A 21,041-nucleotide genomic window follows, 5' to 3' on the forward strand; every position below is an offset into this window, starting at 1 on the left:
TTACTTGTGCGAGGTCATATCCCACTCTCTGTGGTTGGACTGCCTCCACGCCATGTCCCCAGGGCCAAGTTACACTATGTTAGAGCCGCTTAGCACAGATGGGGCGGCTCTGTTTGCTTCCACCCGTCAGCCCCTTTGGTAATGTCCAGTGGCAGGAATGTTATTTCCCCAATCACACTGAGATGTGACTCGTGCCTCCACCCGTAGGATTTTATGCAGCTTTACCTTTTCTGGCTTTTGCCACCACATTGTCATTGTGTGCTACTTATCGCCTGGGAGGGGAGACCCACTTCAACTCTCCTTACCTTGCGGAGCAGTTCCGTAGGCTTCAACGGAGCTGCGTGGACCTGTAGGATCGGCCGTGATGTATGCCGCGTTGTGTTCCAAGTTGGTCCCCGGTGCAGTAGCCTGTCCTGCAACGTGCTTTCCTCTGTCCCCTGCAGCTACATAGGACAGCCCATCTATGCCCCGGCACTCCGCTCTAACCGTGATTCACTGGGTTTGGCACTATCTGTCTTCTCGGCCAAGTCTTTACAGTCCATTATGGAGCGTCAGGGTGCTCCCACATCAAGGGTGGGTCCCGCTTCAATTACCGCCTTCACCCGCAGGCCAGCTCGGTGTCGCAGTTTCTTTTTCGCACCGCTGCTCCACCCTCACATCTGCAGGCGCACCCTTGTCCTCCAGTGTCTGTGATTCAGCCGATGGACCCCGCCTGATCACACCTAGCACCACTGGATGTTGCGCAGGTCTCACCTGACGTATCTCTTTGGCAGTAACACCTCAGCTTGTGTAGGTCGGGACTCCGCAGTATGTCTGCATTCCTTACCGCAGCAGTCTCTCAGACAGGGGCCAGCTCCTTCCCATGTTATTCTTATTCGATCGATGTACTTGAGTTCGCTGTGCTGGGGGTAGTGAGGTTCTCCTTCAATTGCTTTGGGCAAATAGGGCAACGCAATGATTGTGGCCCCTCCCCATCTTCACCATTGAGCCGCAGCCACGTCTGTCATTTTGCCGACACCCGGGCACTCGATTAAAGGCTGCTTTCCTCGGTTGTTACTTCTGATTTTCACTGAAATTGCACAGCAGAGCTGAGGAATCACTTCTTGCTTCCATGGATGCATTTGATGTCTCGTATCTCACTGTTTACCTCGGGATTCAGGATCATAAATAGGATCGAGATGGGAGCCCTGCCCAGGCACCTCTTTACTCCATGGGCTCAAGCAATGGCCCCCCAAAAACCACCAGATAGTACTGTACCCTATATCATATCAACCCCTTCCAATGACAATAGAACATTAACAAGAAATGCATAATGGAAGGGATGTATGGACTGTAATGTTAAGGGCTGTGATGCTGTGCCCCCAGACGGTATCAGATATTTCCGATGTCAAACCAGGTATCAATAATTTAATAGTTTACAATAGTGGAAGAGAAAGGAAAATGAAACACTACAAAAGAGTTGAGTGTGGTATGTTACCTGCATTAATAATTATACAACCAGTTGGTGTCCATTTAGAGATCAGTTCCATTTGATATGAATAGGCAAATAAAGCAGTCAGAATTGAATCAGCAGTTAAGTTGCAATGGGCAATCTCTTCCACAGTTTTAAGCTTAGAACGAGCCATTGTTATGTTCGCAGAGGTTCTATCATGCACATGGCTTGCTTTTTTCTTTTTGAAATTATGCCATTCTACTGCAGGCCCTGACCTCCCACACCAATTCTTACCAGCTCTTGTCTTCCACAGCACTTTGCACCTGCACGCCCTCCGCTCTGGAGACTTCCGCTTACTCATCCTGCAGGCCAGACCATGTAGCACTCTTCATTCCTAGCACTTTGTCCTTGGCTCGCCCACAGGCTCGGATGCCCCATCATTTACCCCCTCTTCCCTCTTCGTGTCTGCACTTGCACATGTTGAATATTCACAAGGCATTGTAGGTTTGTCCCCCTCCCTCTTCCCCCTCTGCTCTTAAATATTGCATTGTATTTTGTAATGTATTTCCCACTCTGCCTCTCTCCCTAACCTGTGGGTGCTCCTATTGTATAAGTGACTGACAAGCAAACAATAAATAAACAATACATAAAATAAGTACTCAGAGAAAGCATTGCGGTGACGTTGCACAACATACTCTTGATGACAGATATTTTGACTCTCTGCCAAACAGATAGAAAAGTTTGTCTGGTGTTACACGGTAGTGTGAGCTGCTTCTGATGTCTTTTGCAGCTGTGAAATGTTCTTCTCTCGCAGTGAAGTAGCGAGCCCAGCTTCTAGAGTCTGTAATGAAATGGTTTAGCTGCAGTACACCCCCGAGACAAACAATGGCCCTCATTAGAAGGTTGGAGGTAACCATGTCGCTTTTAGCGGCATGGTTGCCTCCTTACTGCAATTTTGGCCTGGGTTCCTCGAATGAGGAATTACCGGGCCATCGCAACCTTGGCAGACCCGGTAATTCCCGGTCCGAGGAACCCGAACCGGTCCATCCCCATACCCATTCGAGCCCCCATAGGGCTCAATGGGAATGGGGATGGAGCTAACAACGGGCCCGTTAATGACGGGCCCGTTGTTAGCTCCCTGGTGTCCTCGCGGGACTCAGCATGGACGCATGATTTTTCCAGGCGCCCATTGTGGGTCCCGCGAGGAGACCTTGTGGTAGGGCGAAATGGATTTACCAGCACCGGCGCCTTTACTGGTGCTGGTAAACCCATTCCGCCAACCTTCTAATGAGAGCCAATGTCTGTAGATTTACACGTTTGGCCTGGTTCAAGCAAAGGCTGATCCCCCAACCACCCTGCGTTGTTCTTGTCCCTCTAGTACAGTGCATATCATGAGAAGGTGGTAAAAGCTAGAGTAAACGAAGGTGGTAACATCAGGAGTAGAAGGGAAGAAGGTGGCAATATTACAAGTGAAGAGGAGAAAGGTGATCAAATCAGGAGTAGAAGGGATGGTAGCTGTTAATCTCGAATGGAGAAAAAGGAGATGGTAAAATTAAGAGAGGAGGAGAAGAGCATAGAAATATCATGAATGGGGTACAAGGGAATTGTGACAAACAAGCGCATAAGATGAGAAGTAAATGGGAACTAGCATAATGGATGGCTACAGGGGAGGAGATGACATCAGAATCAGAGTTATGATTCAGAGGGTGATAAAGGAGGTTATGTGGCAATGGAGGTGGTAAAACATAAACCAACGTATTGGCAAACAAAGGGCCCACTGGAGATGGAACAAGCACAGGCAAAGTAGAGTGGAAAAAAATCTGATCTCAGACATAAGGCAGAGATAGTTGGATCATCATATCAGAATGAAACAGAGTAAGTAGAGTGAAATGGGAGAAGATATAAGAGTGAGGAATGCAAGGGTCTAGACTGACAGAATAGGCAAGTTCAGATGAGCCAGTTCTGCTCCAATCAAGCCCAGATGGTGGGAGGCGAGATGAGGCAGGGGCGGGAAAGATGAAGAAATCTAGGGTTTGGGCACCCTAGGGTAAGTGCTCCTCAGTAGCTCTTATTGCTGGCAATCTCTAACGTCCCACTCACTCACACATACTGGTAATGGCACCAGTTACAGCATTCATCTAAGTTCCCTGTTACCTTGTAGTTCACCAACAGTGTCTGTAACTATGCTAAAGAGCAGCTTCCCTACCTATAAACCAAAACTAAGGATCTGTCTGTTTCAGGATGTCAATAGCTACCCTCACACTACAAATAAAAAAAAATACAAATGTGTAAGGAAATATCTTCAACTTGATACTGGCAAAAGGTGTTCAGAAATGAAGTAAGATTCTTTCCAACAGAAATGTTCTCAAAGGTGAAAGCACTTGGTTCCAGAGGGTGGACCCCTTACACGGTATTCTTAAGTAGGATGGACATTGTCTCTCTTACTATCAGTTCCTTTGTGTATTTCCTTGACTCACAAGGTTCCTGTTTAGGCAACACATTCTGTAACAGTCTTTCTTAAACACAACGTTCTCCTTGGTTTAGAAAACCCTGTCTTTCTTTAACACCAATCTCTACTTGATTTAGAATACACTGTCTTTCTCTAACACCAATCTCTCCTTGGTTCAGAAAACACTGTCTTTCTTTAACATTTCTGGAAGCATTGCAGATTGCCTGGTATACTCCCCTGCCAGGACTTCTTATCTATTTCGAGTGATTGGTGTCTTGCTTTGCCAGGACTTCTCCTATGGTTCAACTGCCTGGTGTTATGTTTCCCCAAGGTTTCCCAGGCATTTCACAGTGTCTCTGTATCACCAATACTGTATGTATTTCTCTTGGCTTGGTATATAGGTTTGCAGTAAGGTGTGTTCAAGATCTGCCCCACATTCGCACTTCATGCATCCATAGCTCATTAGGGATTGTACTTTTTCTGCATTCAAACATTCTTTTCTTTATGTTAACAAGAGAATTATGTTCAAATTGCTGTTGATGTGGGTGCTGGAACGCCCGAGGGACCCCAATGGCTTTGGGTAGACTCTCTGGATTTCTCCAGTGCCTCCGGACCAGTTCATGCTTCTGTGGCATGTTGCATTCACCAGCTTTTCACACTGGATGTGTGCAGACATTCTTCCAATTTAGCTCTGCAGTCACACACCTGCTTCCCTTCAGGTCCCGGAATGGAGAACGCTGCCTTTTCAACCTGCTGAGCACCCAGGACCTCTCTTGTGGCTCCTTGCATCTCCACTGTTCTTCTGTCTCTGTGAATGAGTCTCTCCCTCTAACGTGGCGGCCTTATCTGCTCTGCCACACCGGTGCACGATCTTCACATTCGTGAGCGCTGGGACAGGAGGCAACATCTTCTCCTGCACTGCCTCTCTGAATACTGCGCTTGCCATGTTTAAATGTCCCACGTACAGGTGTTTTGGAAAAACAACTAGACTGTATATTGTGTTTCAAGTTCTTGTTCAAACTCCTGCCTCCTCCTCCTCTAAGTACCTTCAGAATTCTGGTTGAGGTCCATAGGTATCATTAGACACATGGTATTTGAATACAATTCTTCTTTTATAACGCGTCTAATACCAGCAAGTGGTTTCTAATCATGGGATCGGGAGTCAAACCTGTGTTGGGCTGTGTTGTCTTGCTTCCAAGACACGTGCACTGCCCCTGAGCTATTCCTCTTGCCCAATAACTCTTCTCAGAGATTTTACACAAAGCTACTTTAGAAGAAAAATGTGTTGTGCTGGAGCATTTTATGTTTGTGTCATAGTTTGACCAGAAAAATATGACAAAGAGGTTTCTTTACTTCTTCTACAAGTGGGAACAAGCAGCTGACAATATGCCATTGAGGTCTTGGGTAATAGAGGGTCTTCCTCATGGAAAAAGGTCTTGGACATTAGAGGGTCTTCCTCATAGGAAAGGGGGAGATACCGTGCCTTATCCAATGAAGTCATGGTACCTCCCCAGAGGTTGTCTCCCCTGTGTGATCAGGATCCATACAGCTGCCCCCATGGTCAGGATCAGGGTGTGACTGTCATCCCCTGGCCACAAAGGAGGAGGTCTCAGCCAGGAAAACAGTGATGACTCCATCAGATTCATCACAGCACCCACACACAAATGCCAAAACCTCCCATTGCCCTGGTGCCTTCACCTAATCTCCTTAAAACCAAAATACATATCTTCCCACAAAAATGTAGCACAGTGTGAAAACCGGACAATTCATCAATCTGGACCAGATCCTACCCACTCTACCTATCATATCAGAGAATGGCAATCTGGTCCACTACCTCCTAGACCTAGGGGTACATTCCTCAAATGGTGATGACAAAAACACACTCACCTTTTCTGAAATTGTTTAAGGGGCCTCCTCCATATCCAAGCTAAGGTATCCTCAAGCCATTCCCCTAATGTAGGAAGGTAACTCGGACAACCTCCAACATGCAGAGGACCTGGACCATGACTTGGAGTGGGAACATAAGGAAGAAGGATCCAATCCATTAACACCCTCTGCAAAAGATTATCCTACCTTTCATGTTGATGAATCCCACATGGAAGAGGAGCTCTGTCAAGCTAAGGAAGATGGAACCAGTCAAAGTCTCAACAACTATTAGACAGTGGCCATCAGCTGTCAGCAAAATGCTGACCAGTGTGAGGACAAGGAGAAAGCCAAACCCTGGTTACCAGTCTGAACAAAGTAGCAAAAAAGCACTAGGTTCTGTGAGATACTAACAGGTTTTAGTGTCGGTACAATTATTCTCCCTCTTATTATAGAAATAAGTATAAGTATAAAAATAGGTAGAGGGCAAGGACCCATAAGGCCCTTTTTCACAATGTTTACTTAATTGAAGAAGTGGCTTGATGGGAGATAACCAGCTTGCCCCAGTATGTTGCCCCACTTCTCAAAGGGAACTTCCCAGTCCTTAATGCTTACTGGCAGTGCAGCTATTACATGCCCTGAGATGGCATGTTGGAGTGATTGGGATGCAAGTCTGAATAACACTGACAACATCGGAGGGATGTTCACATGCATCCCCAAGACTCACCTCGGCAGATATACTATAGAATGAAACTACTTATCAGAAATGGATGAGGTGGAAGATATTTTAAGAAAAACAACTGGTCCTTAATCAGTGTGTGGCCTTGCTGCCTCCTCACTTCAGATATTCAGGAATCAACTCCAAAAGCCAACAGGAGCTGGCCATACACATGACCAGCTGGGTGCAGTGGGCACTTCACTGGAGGTCAGTAAGCCCATGCTGTAGGATGCAAGTCTGAACCTGTGACCACCTGCCACCTGTAGAGAAAATACATCTATTCGAGGACCACACAGCCTGTCGGAGATCAAACACAGAAGCATGGCTCTGTCTACCATCCAAAGAAGTTCTGAATGTATAAGACATACCAAAATGGACCCTGGTGAATCTGCCACGGAAAAGAGAAGGCAGTGGTGAACACTGCAAGATTACTCAATTTTGCATTAAGAAAATGCAGCAATCTGATGATAAACCTGTTTCCAAGTGGCAAACATGGCTTACCTCCAAATCTATTGCTTGGTCCAATGGACAACAGTTATTATATCCCAGATGACACAAACAGCCCTGACAGGAATGGGGGTCTGGAGCCTGAATAGCGGGCAACTAAAACAGCCAAAGAAACAGAGATCCTGGCCCAGATTGAAGAGGGCCAGATCCTGCTGTGTGGCAAGACCTACTATTTGCCATTCATGTTAGAGGACCAACCTGATAGGACTATGTTCAACTCTGAAAGTAGACATACTACTGCATAGACTGAACTTTGTCTCTAGAGCACTAAAGATTCATCCCACTCACATGTATTCTCACTGATACAGTCTGTCTGTCACTGCCAACACACCTCTCTTCATCATCTCACAGCCATCAAACCTCCATGTCCCCTTTTTTATGCAAAGATTCAGCATATTTTTCTGAGGAATTTACACCCCATCCACCATCTTTTCTGCTCCACAATTCGTCATTGAGAATGACCTGCGGTTTTGCAGCATCACTCTGATACTGAAGCCCTAGTGCCATGTCAAAGCCTGATGAGGTGTCTGTTGGTGGTGGTGTAAGGGGGCTTTTAATTTTGGACTGTGTGAGAAGTGTTTTGGGCCTGAGGGAGTCAGCAGGGTAGACCTCTTGACGAAAGGGGCAGTGATTCTAGCCCCTGCCCTGGAAAATGCTTGACGAACGTCTGACAAGCACTTTCTTGCCCAGCCAAGATATGCCCTGTCCTGATGGGCGGAATTCCTAGCAGGTCACTGAGCATAGCACCTGAGCATGGCAGAGTGAGCTTTGATGAGAAAAGAAAGGGGCAGGAACCCTCTTTTTTGGAAGGGGGCCTGACTCTAGAGGGTTAGGTAGCAATAATAGAATAGAGAGCAGAGTCAAAGGCTACAAACTGTCTGGACAGATATTTTTTCAGAGACGGTCAAGAAAAAGATCCACCAAAATCAACCGGTCTAAGACCACCATCTACATTCACACCATTGTCATCAATGGTATGCCCAGATATTTTTACATTTGAAAACCGTATATTGTCAGAAATGTGCAACATGTTTGAAAAGAATAAGATCTGCTACTCAGACAACCTAACTGTCCAACAGAGACTCACCCTCAAATCTTTAGAAGATAACCATGATTCCCTCATCAAGCCAGCAGGTAAAGGAGGTGGCATCGTCCTGTGGAGTCGTATTTTGTACAACAGTGAAGTCATGAGACAACTATCAGACACCAAATGTTATAGGGCCTCATTACGACCCAGGCGGTAAGTTACCGCCTGGGCCGTGACTTTACCACCATGGCGTAAACTACGTTTACACCATGGTGGTTGGCGGTCTTACCGCCCCATTCCGACCTTGGCGGGGCGGTAAGTCCCCAATCCCCATTTACCCTTCCCCATTCCCATTTTTGCCCCATAGGGCATAATGGGAGTGGGGAAGGCGTTAATTATGCCACCGTAAATTACGGTGGCGTAATTAACTCCATGGTCCCTTAGCGCCATGGATTTTAACACCTGCTAAAAGCAGGTGTTAAAAGCGCCATGGCGCTAAGGGACCTCGTAATTGGCGGTAAGGGGTCGGCGCAGCTAACGCTGGCGTAAACCCCTTACCGCCAGCGTTAGCAGGCCAGGCAGGCCAATAGTCGCAGGGATTGGCTCAACCCTGGAACCTTTGTCTATTTATATCAATCACTTCCTTTGATCATTCATTAGCCGCATGCCATCAGATATACAGCATACAACGCAATTATTAAGAAACTGAGAACTTTAACTGTAAATCCAAACGATCTGCTAGTCACCTTAGATGTATAGTCACTTTACACTAGCATACCAAAAATGGAATGCATCCAAGTGTTGGCCACCTATCTTGAAAAAAGACCTAATTTGGATCTACCGACCACATTCCTGCTTGAATGCACAAGGATCACGTTGATGGAAAACTACTTCATCTATAAAAAACAACTTTTACCAACAATGCCATGGCACCAGCTTGGGAGCTATTTTCGCCCCAGACGTGGCCAATTTATTTATGGACTCTTTTGAATAAAACTCAATTTACCACAATACCAACCTATTTAAAGATATTATAGGATGTTGGTTCCGATACATAGATAATAATTTTATGGTCTGGAAAGGTACAGGCAATGAATTACTTGCTTTCCAAGAATGGATAAACACAGTAATACATGCATTAAATTCACCTCTGAACATAACAGCAATCGAATACCATTCCTGGATCATGACATTTACAAAGAGATTGACAACTTTCTAGGAACCACCCTCTATAGAAAACCAACATCCAAGAACACACTGCTAGAATATACAAGCTTCCATCCAGCAGGTTTGAAAATTAATCTACCCTTTGGACAATTCCTAAGATTAAGACGGAACTGGACCACTGTGAGTGACTATGATCTCAAGAGTAATGATCAAGCCACCCGCCTGAAAGAACGTGTGTACCCCAGTCATATAGTCATATAGTACGCAGAGCCCAAAAAAGGGAAAAACACACTAACAGAGAATCTTGTCTTACGCCAATAGCAAGAGAAAAACACACCGCGAAGATGACATGTGTAACAACCTTCACCCCTCTGAGCAATTCTTTGAAAAAAGCTGTCCTCCAGCACTGGGACAAAGTCTACACAGACTCCTTTAAACCAGAAAAACCAAGATTTGCTTTCAAACGTAGTATAACATATGTAGAAAGATTGAAGTATGAAGCTAAATTCACCAGATTTCAAGTTGATTGAACATGCAGTATCAGTATTTTACAAGAACTCTACTGCAAGTAAATCCATGCTAAAATGGCACCCGAGCATAACTAACAGTAAGTCACCTCTTCTAATCCAACAGTGACTCAGTTACCATAACAACCGAATGAACTGACGACGCCTCATTACAGCGAACTGCTTTGCGCACATGGAAAATCATGGAGAGGGAGAGAAGAGAGACCAGACGATCGAATGGGGAGTATCGGTCAGCCTTCACACGGCAGCACCACCACATTGACGGGAAACGAACACGGCGTTACCACCACGTTGACGAGAAAGGAACACCACGGGAATCCAACATCAGAGGTGAGCACACGCATTGCATGCGCTCATAAAATGACTTACCAGTAAATCGAAAGAATTAGGGATTTGACACTGGGACTCAGCGCTATTACAAAGCGACTGATCCCAGTGCAAAACCCGCACCGAAATGTAAGAAAAAAACACAGAGAGTGAAAACAATCCATTCATTGTTTTCCAAACAGATACAACAAAAAGAACCCGCGTTGCACGCTCGAGATAAACAAATCTCCATGAGAGAACTGGCTAATTGAAAGTGTGGAAAGAGTTTGGAAGAACATTTGATCTTCTACACCAGTGAACTGAAGGTCAGAGTTATCTTTAATTTATAGCCTGAGGAACAGTCATATAACATCGAATAATTTCGAGTAAAAAATGAAACTGATTGAATCCTTTTCTATTTAAATTTCAGAAACAGAGTTACCAGAATTTGAGTATTGCCCGCACCTGATGAAGGGCAAGAATTGCCCGAAACGCTTTGTGCACTAAACAACAGCAAGGCAACTTAAGCGAAAGAAATAAGCCTTACATTTGGACTATGTGACTGAATTCATTATTATATTAGATGCAAAAAAAGAAATGTTTATTTAGGTTATTGAAAATGTACCATGTACATAGAAAACTGTTAATGTTGAATGCATTATGAGAAACACAGAAATTCAATTCTTTTCTTTTTTGAAACACGTTTATACTTTGTCTCAGAACATTAAATAATTGAAAAAATTACTTTTGAGATTGAATTCATAATTGAAAGGCTAAATCAAAATGTGCATAGTGTTATGCTCAAAAGTGTGCACGGAGATATGGTCACTCATGTGTAGAGTGGCCCTGTTTATTTTGTCTGTTTAGATTAGATTCTGTAGCCCAGAATCAGTCTTTGTAAGCACCTAAACCATATGTAAAAAGTTGCCAAAAACTCTTACTAGAAATAGTACATTAACCAAAGGAAGATTTATCACCTGTCAGGTGTGCTCCTTTTCACCAATATTAACACAGTTATATCTGCTAGAGGCTACTCCACCACTAGAAGGAGCACCCATCCATTTACTTCAGGAAGGACATGTCTTTTTCAAAGATTGAATCATTAACCACTAACAGAGCAGAAACGCTGGGCTTTTCAGCAGAGGAAGCAACAAGCAACACAAATTTTAGGCTTAATAAAGGAGATAAATATTGACCTCAGTTCCTCGGAGGACCCTGAAACACTGATACATCAATTAGAGCGACTCATAAGGAGGGAAATCTATCAGAAATTACACGCCGCAACATTGGCTCAATACTACAAAGCACAACAAATTCCACGTGGTCTTAGATTAGATCTGGGACCTACTCTATGCAAAGTGAACCCAGACTTTGTGAAGAGGTGGAGATATATCCTAAACAAATGTTCACTAGACTTGATTCTTTTAACAATTGAAGAATTATCTAAATCATTAGTCACCATTAAATCAGACCTTGACAAATTAAAAGCAACACTGGCTAAATTGAGTACAAAGGAGGAATTAGTAAACATACTAGAAGAAACAAATAGAAAATTAGACAGATACAAGAAGGAAATTGAAGCTAAAAAAATCAGAAAATTTCGAAGAGACACTTTGGATTACAAACTCAATATAGTTTATTCCTGGAAGGAATATTATCAACATAAAGACAATTCCAGAAGTGGGAGAACCCCTTTCAACAAAAAACCTCCAACCACAGGCAGTGCCTCATCTGAGGCCTCGAGTGCAGAATCTGAACTACCGGAACAAGAACAACAAACATCCACAGAAAGGGAGGAACAAACACCATCCACATCTAAAGCAACTAAATCACCATCAGAAAATATTGCATCTTTTTTAGATCGAGCAAAACCAGAAGAGGCAAGAAGAAAAAATCCATCTCGGAAAGTGAACTTCCTACAAACGAAAAATTAGTCATAAACATCTCTGACTACAGATTGAGTAAGTTCGAAGAAAAACATTACAAAGAGGTATTACATTTGTCCCGCATCACAACAGCTCTCTTTTAAAAGAATAAATCGATTTTTTCAAATTAACTCGCAAAATGAAATTGAAACTATTTTTTGACACCTGTGAATGGGGAACACCTAAAGAGGATTGTAAATACCTTGAAATGAAACCCAAAAGTACATTCATACCTCCAATACACAATCCAATTATTGAGGTATTCCAAAAACAAGTTCTAAAAGACCTGGAAAAATTGAATTACCAAAGAAGATCCAAAACTAACTTCTCGAAGAGAGAACAACATGTTCTAAAGAAACTGTGGCAGAATCCGAATATAATAATGAAACAGGCAGATAAGGGAGGAGCCCTAGTGATGATGAACTCTGAATATTACAAGAAAGAAGTGGAAAGACAACTAGCAGATGAAGATACCTATCTGCAAATTCAGGAAAACCCCACAGAAAAAATCCAGAAATTAATCAAAACTATATTGGACGAAGCAGAAAATGATGAATTAATTAATAATCGCACCAAAAATGTCTTGATGAATGCACATCCATCGGTTCCAATTATATTTATACTCCCAAAAGTGCACAAGAACTTAATGAATCCGCCAGGCAGACCCATCATTGCAGCGAACAATAGTGTGCTGGAACCATTAGCACAATATATAGATCGAGCAATTCAACACCTAACTCAGAAATTTAGAACCCACATTAAAGACACCAATGACTTTCTAAACAAATTGAACTCAATCGAAATAAATGAAGAGCAAGATATTCTCTTTACAATGGACGTCATATGTTTGTACACAAACATCACCCATGAAGGGGGTTTAGAAGCCATGGAATGGCTTTTGTTGAAAACTGATTCAGATTGTGGAGCTGATAAATTGTTCATCCTAAAACTGTTGAAGATTGTACTACAGAACAACTTCGTCATGTTTGAAGAGAAATACTTCATACAAACATCGGGAACATCAATGGGGGTCGTGATGGCCCCAAGCTATGCAACCACATACATGGCTTATTTGGAAGAAACTAACATCTTTAATGATGCAAGATGGACTGAACAACTCAAATGTATATACAGATTCATTGACGACATATTTGGTATTTGGAGGGGCTCACACAAAGAAATGGATGCATTTTTTCAACATCTGAATCAAATGGCACCAACGTCAGACTAACATCGAAAACAAGCAAAGAAACAATAGAATTTTTGGATGTACAAATATATAAGAAAAGAGGGAAATTGGAGACAACCATATACACAAAAGAAACAGACAGAAGCAACATATTGCATGCCAGCAGCTTTCTTCCTAAACAAACTGTAGAAAGCATACCATTCAGTCAATTTCTAAGATATAGAAGAATCATATCGGAAGAATCTGAATACATTAAAAAATCACGAGATGTGAAAGAAAACTTTGAGAAAAGAGGCTATCAAGCAACAAATATAACAACCAGTGCAGAAAAGATCAGTAAAATCAGCAGAGAAGACGCTCTGAAACATAAAACTAAGAACAAAGTGGACAATTTGGTATATGTTACTACTTTTTCACAACAGAGTTCCAAAATTAAAAAAATCATTAAAAAAAACTGGACAACACTGACACTGGATCCTATGATGAAAATACTCTTCCCTGAACCTCCACTTTTTGCCTACAGCAAAAGCAGTTCGATCAAAGACCAGTTAATTAAAGCAGACTTCTTAGCAGCAAAAACAACAGTGGAAAACCATAAAGGGATGATTGCCTGTCATAATTGTAACAAGTGAAACAACCTAATAAAAGGCAGCACCATCACTCATTCTCATAAAGGATATAAGATAAATCTTCAACATACTACTACATGTGACTCTAAAAACGTAATATACGGCGTAAGATGCCCATGTTGGATATATTACGTCGGGATGACAATGAGAAAAGCTAAAACAAGATGGGCTGAACATAAGTCTAATATAAGAACAGGAGCCCTGAAGTCACCAGTGACACAACATTTCAAACAAGAGAGACACAACATTGCCCAGATGAGGTTCATCATCCTGGAACAAGTGAAAGCCCCAAGACGAGGAGGCAATTTAAATAAAATGTTGCTTCAGAGGGAAACATATTGGATTGAAAAAATGGACTCCATGCAACCCAATGGCATGAATGCAGAATGGGACTTAAGTTGTTTTTTGTGAAAACTGAACGTATGTAGAAAGATTTAAGTATGAAGCTACATTCACCAGATTTCAAGTTGATTGAACATGCAGTATCAGTATTTTACAAGAACTCTACTGCAATTAAATCCATGCTAAGATGGCGCCCGAGCATAACTAACAGTAAGTCACCTCTTCTAATCCAACAGTGACTCAGTTACCATAACAACCGAATGAACTGGCGACGCCTCATTACAGCGAACTGTTTTGCGCACACGGAAAATCACAGAGAGGGAGAGAAGAGAGACCAGATGACCGAACGGGGAGTAGCGGTCAGCCTTCACACGGCGGCACCGCCACGTTGACGAGAAACGAACACAGCGTTACCACCACATTGACGAGAAAGGAACACCACGGGAATCCAACATCAGAGGTGAGCACACGCATTGCATGCGCTCATAAAATGACTTACCAGCAAACCAAAAGAATTAGGGTTTTGACACTGGGACTCAGTGCTATTACAAAGCGACTGATCCCGGTGCAAAACCTGCACCAAAATGTAAGAAAAAAACACAGAGAGTGAAAACAATCTGTTCATTGTTTTCCAAACAGATGCAACAAAAAGATCCTGCATTGCACGCTCGAGATAAACAAATCTCCATGAGAGTACCGGCTAATTGAAAGTGTGGAAAGAGTTTGGAAGAACATTTGATCTTCTACAACAGTGAAACTGAAGGTCAGAGTTATCTTTAATTTATAGCCTGAGGAACAGTCATATAACATCGAATAATTTCGAGTAAAAAATGAAACTGATTGGATGCTTTTCTATTCAAATTTCAGAAACAGAGTTACCAGAATTTGAGTATTGCCCGCATCTGATGAAGGGCAAGAATTGCCGAAACACGTTGTGCACTAAACAACAGCTTAAAGGCAACTTAAGCGAAAGAAATAAGCCTTACATTGGACTATGTGACTGAATTCATTATTATATTAGATGCAAAAAAGAAATGTTTATTTAGGTTATTGAAAATGTACCATGTACATAGAAAACTGTTAATGTTGAACGCATTATGAGAAACACAGAAATTCAATTGTTTTCTTTTTTGAAACACGTTTATACTTTGTCTCAGAACATTAAATAATAAATAAATAATCGAAAAAATTACTTTTGAGATTGAATTCATAATTGAAATGTTAAATCGAAATTTGCATAGTTTTATGCTCAAAAGTGTGCACAGAGGTATGGTCACTCATGTCTAGAGTGGCCCTGTTTATTTTGTTTGTTTAGATTAGATTCTGTAGCCCAGAATCAGTCTCTGTAAGCACCTAAACCATATGTAAAAAGTTGACAAAAACTCTTACTAGAAATAGTACATTAATCAAAGGAAGATTTATCACCTATCAGGTGTGCTCCTCTACACCAATATTAACACATTTATTTTTATAACACCCAGCGGATGCTTTTATTAAGGCATATGTGCCTTTATACATTTTTTGTAGGCTTTGCTCATTTAAAAAGGATGAACCCGCTCCAGGTGAAAACATCAGCATGGTCCTATGGACCCAGCATCCTTCCAACAAAATCACTTCCCCGGGTTCTGAGCAAGCACCAGGTCAGTCACTGTATCTATGCTAGCCATCTACCAAAGAGTATGGAGGCAGACACCATATAATACTTATCCACACTAAAAAATGTCTTTTATTCTGCATGTTGTTCTTCAATATAGATTATACAAAAGGGTTAGGATACCGATTAACATCCTGCAATCAATTCATCTTTAGTCCTGATGAAGGCCCATCAGAACATTATATGAGATGGTCGCTTGGATGTGTGAACCATTATCAAAAGGGCCGAAACACCCCATGTCGATGCAACTGCTAAAGAAACATCCTTAGAACAAATAGAAAAACAGCTAACATATGTACTTAAGTATAGCCTTTGGGTATTTTAGTTTTGCTGAACAACTATTGCTAAATAACAAACAACGTGATCTTGTTATGGCAGAATGGTGTTACATCAAGTCCAACTAGACTCAAATGTTAAGGTTGTCCCCATACAGCCAACAACAAACAAATTGTGTAAAATCTGATTAATCTATTTGCCCGCACTCCAAGCACTTTGAATACTACCCCCACAATATTGGTCTAAATCAGAATCAGGCTGGTCTGTTGTACCTTAGAAAGTATTGAAAAATATTGAAAAATGTTTTTATGTTTTCTGTGATGGTGGTCAGTCAAAATGTTGAAAAATAAATGTCGAAAAAAAAAATCCCTCTTTTTTAATTATATATTTATTTTGGGGTCTGGGAATAAAAAAATGGGTAAAAAATAAAAATAAAAAAGGGGGTTGGGGGAACCCCCCCATTTTGAATAAAAAACATTAAAAAAATGCAACATTTTTTTTTCAACATTTTTTTTTCGACATTTTGACATTCGACTTTTTTGTTTTCGATTTTATCACTATAAACCTTCTATAAACCTTCTGTGATATTTATGCACCATCAATAATTGACACTATGTATGATATGGACTGAAACGATTAAATCTCTATGTATTGGAAATAAGACAGAGGAGTTGTAATAATAGTGTTGCATGAAAAGTAGAGGGATTACAAGATCTGGAGATCTGAGGGAGGAGTAGCTTTTCACTTCTTTCTTGTATAATTTGTCCCCAAATATCATCCATGTGCTTTGGGTATAGTTAGAGGCCCTTGTCTTGGATAATATGAAGGGGTATTTTTAAGTCACTTCATATGTGCTTTTCTCTGGCTTTACTGGCTGGTCAACATGGGGTCAAGGAAATAGGATTATGCATTTGAGTTAGAGAAGCAGTTGCCACTCCTGGCATCAACAGACTTGATTCCCACTGGGCCTAGCCTGTGTGCTAAGAGCCCAAAGAGTAGCATTCATTCATGCCCCTTGCCATTGAAAGTGATCATCCAGTGATGATTGTTTCTTGGCATTCTACAATTTAAATTTATATTTCTGCTTTTCCCTTTGTAAAACCAACTGTATGTCCCAGGATGTCCATCAAAAGTAGAAAAGGATGGCAATCGTCAAAATCACATGGGGCACTTGCAGAAAAAAGATGCAGTAGTCACACAACATCTGTTTTAACACTTTGAAAGGCGATAGATCATTTAACATAAAAGGTATGCTGGGTGTTCTGTTATTTGTATTCTGTTTTCCAGAATTAATCATCAAACACTTCTTTCCCACACAATGTAATTTGGATGTGTTGGTATGTGTATTAAGTTTACTAGAAATTAACATTATAGTTCTTCTTGCAACCAAAATCTGTTACTCAGTTTAGTATTTCTCTGTATCTCATAGAGCAGTGTAGTGTAGCATCTATTCTTGTCTTGAATAATATCTATGATATGGTTCAGTACTTTTGTTTCCCACCATGCCACATTGTTATTTATTTCCTTACTATGTGAGATGTGTTGGTACCTTTTCTACTAATTACCAACATATGTCAATCAATTATCTCATATCGCACAATGTCTCTTCTTACTCCAGTAAGTGTTTGGATATCTTTGCTGCAGTTCACAGAATGCCATGCCAATGGCTTTCTTCTCTTATCTAATCTTTGTCTTACAATGCATGCTCTTTGGATTTTTCTGGGAATGTGACACTAAGTCCCAAAATTTGGTGAAAGCACCTAACTACCACCAGTGTTTTGATCATGTTTACTGGTTTTTCAAGTTGCCAGCTATTTCTTTCTCCTTCTCCTTATATTTGGCATTTGGCTGCACTCTTTGCATTCCCATCAGGCTATTTGTTTTTTCTTCTCAGCCAAGCTTGGCCTTACCTTAACAAACTATTATCGTTTCCATGACTCCTCTTTCCTTTGCTTGTTTTATGTTCGGCTTAGTTTCCATTTTGTTCCATTTGTTGCCACTCAAGTGGCAAAGATGGCCTCAAGAACACACCAACTCTCGAAGACAGTTCAAGGTTGTTGTTTTTTTAAAATAATGGACAAGGGGCTCGCTAAGCGCTGTCCCTCTCTCACTTATCTCCCCACGGAAATTCCATCCCTAGCCCAGGTGTCCATAAACTTTAGTATGATCACTAAAGATTGGTAAGACTACTATCTAAGAACTGACTAGCTGGTCATGATGGCCTAAGGGAAAATACTATCTCTCCCTCTCTCCCTGTGGGAACAATCTAGGTGAATCCTAACCTAGGCCCAACTATAAAACAAGGTAGTACAAGAAGAGGTGTCTTCTAAAGACTGAGGTCTCGTGTGGTTATTCCCTTACATGTTATATCCTTCTTCTTACTTCCTTCTATACTCCTACCTTCTCTTCCTCCCACTTGTCTTCATCTCTCTTTCACTCTCTCTCTCTCTCTCACTCCCTCCGATGTTCACTTTCACATTCCTACTCTCCTTCATTCTTTACTATGAAACCCTTCTCTGCACTACTACTATACCCTCACCATATTACTACTCTACACAAATACTCTTCCTTCTCTGCACTGCTACTCTTCCATATCCCAGCCTATACTCTCCCATTTCCACACTACTACGCTCTCCTCTTCACAGTTCTGCTCTCCTCTCTCCCTACTAATACTCTCCCCTCTACAGAATGATACTCACCCCTCTCCACTTTACTACTCTCCCCTCTCTACAATACTACTCTCCACTTTCTACACTGCTACTCTAGTCTCCACACTCTCCTTCTCCAACAGTCACCCTCCTTTCACTCCCCCAGTAACTTCCCATTCACTCAAATGTATCTTATTCTCTCCTTCTGATACTCTCACACACTCACCTTGGATGTACTCTCAAAACCCAAGTAACACTTTCTCCCAGCAACCAATACCTCACCTTGGACACACTTTCAACAATCCTCTTCCACAATACTCTCCATTGTCCTTCATCTGCTTGGGCTTTTGCTCCTGTTTCTCCTCCCTTGTCCTACCCAAACAACCAGCACTACATATTTCCTGTGGCCCTTTTTATTCTCCTCCATCCACTTCCATTAGTTGTTTCCCTCTCCTGGTTCCCTGAGTCAGTCATTAAAATCCTTCTCCCAGGAGCCGGATAAAAGTACAAAAACAAATAAAATGGGCTTTAAGCCCTGATCCCTTCGTGTACATGAGTTTGAAAGCATTTGGGAATGGCAGCACCCTCAAATTATTTTCAATGCCAAAATTTGTGTCAGGTGCCATCGAAGTGTGTGGGTTGGTGGATTAATGTGTGGTCTATTCCACAGTCCTGCTGAAGGTTTGATCTTTTCTCCCGTATATAGCAGTGTCCTATTAAGAATCTGAATTACCAGTTTGTTGTATGTACCACATGCCAGTTCCTCTCCGGCTCTCCTTCTGCTGGGTTGCTCGCCCTCTCCACCACCAGGCCTCATGAGTGATGCAGTTCTGTTAGCCAAACTGAAACAAACTGGCCAGTATGTTGCATCACAAGTATTGTACAAGAAAAGGTGTTACTTGATTCATAAAGTCAGGCGTAGATAGAATAGAATGAGACTGGAGCCTTCCCGCACACCACCTCAGGGGCAGGTCTGACTCTGATAAAGACCCTGGTAGTCATCCTGGCCTATGTTGAGAGGGGTTCCCATCCTCTTTTGAACGGGGTATACTCCTGATCCTGTCACACAAGCCTTTGCCAGCTGGTTATTTGCCTATGAACTCTCACAAAAGGTCACAGTTCACTGATTGTTCTCTCAAGGCAACTTACATTTACATGCACTAGTTCTGACTTAGCAGTGGTCTTTAGAATGTTGGGGTGCACACTCTACTAAGTATCTCCCAGGACATGGTTGTTCCCAGTTGCTGGGTCTAGCCCTGCACTTGCCTCTCACAGCTTCTTTTGGTTCCTACTCCTTTGGTATCCCGTCCACACTGGGGGTTGGTGGTTCAACTTTAATCAACACAGCACCTGTGTTGCTCAGCTGCCCCACATGATTTACTCTCTGCCTCCACATTAGTGATTTATCTGGCATTTCCTTCCAGATGTGTGCTTCTTTATTCATACTTTGTGCTACAGCTTTTCTCCTATGCTCCTACAATCATAGTAGGGGAGAGTTAACTTAATCACCAGCAATGTGTTTTGGAAAACGTCATGTGATGTTTCTTTCTTAATTGGTTCAACTTGCTTGCTAATACAGGAGAATTCATGAACATCTTGTTAGAGGCTAATAGGCTGAAAAAGATTTGCAGCCTTTAAAATGTTCTTTGCAGTTGACAGACTAAAAATAAGCATTTCTTGAATTTCTTTTTTAACATTCTAACAATGAAAATAGACATTTAGGGAACTGCTTGAAAACTATTTGTTTGGCTTTTGCAAAACTATTACCAGACTGTGTTAGTCTGTTGATAAGCAGTCTTCAGCATCTGCTTGACATTCTGAAATCCACATTTGAGCATTGCCCAATAAAAATTGTTCACACCCTCTAACTCAATGGGCCTGGATAAGAACATGTTAGGGATTTCTGTAGAGTGAAATGCATAAATTAGGAATCTCTACAAGTAGTTTGCATGCTTAGTGAATGCCCATGAAAATACATTTATTTTGACTAGGACTGCATCATTTCGACCTTCTCTGACCTGGGCTTCAATGAATATTAGGGCCACGTGTTGGTGGTTCCACTGCCCATCTGTGAATCCAGCTGACATTTTCCCTCCTGTAAACAGTGCAAACCTCTGCCTCCCCAACTGGTGGTTTTATACCTCCTATTTAATTCCCAAGCCACTTTAGATTGACAGACAGGTGAGCATTGCTTGAATAATAAAGTTAATGTGGTTGTGCTGTGTAGCCATTACATAGTTGCATTAGAGCATTTTGTTCACAGACAGGTCTACCAAAGGTCAGCATTCCTTTCATAGCTTTACCCTTATCCTATTCCTTTCCATTTTTAATTTGTATAGGTGGTCTACCTTTACACCGCCGGGGGTAGGTAGAATTAAAGTG

This window comes from Ambystoma mexicanum, chromosome 1p (genome assembly GCF_040938575.1).
Source record: "Ambystoma mexicanum isolate Mex_15411 chromosome 1p, UKY_AmexF1_1, whole genome shotgun sequence".
NCBI lineage: Eukaryota > Metazoa > Chordata > Amphibia > Caudata > Ambystomatidae > Ambystoma > Ambystoma mexicanum.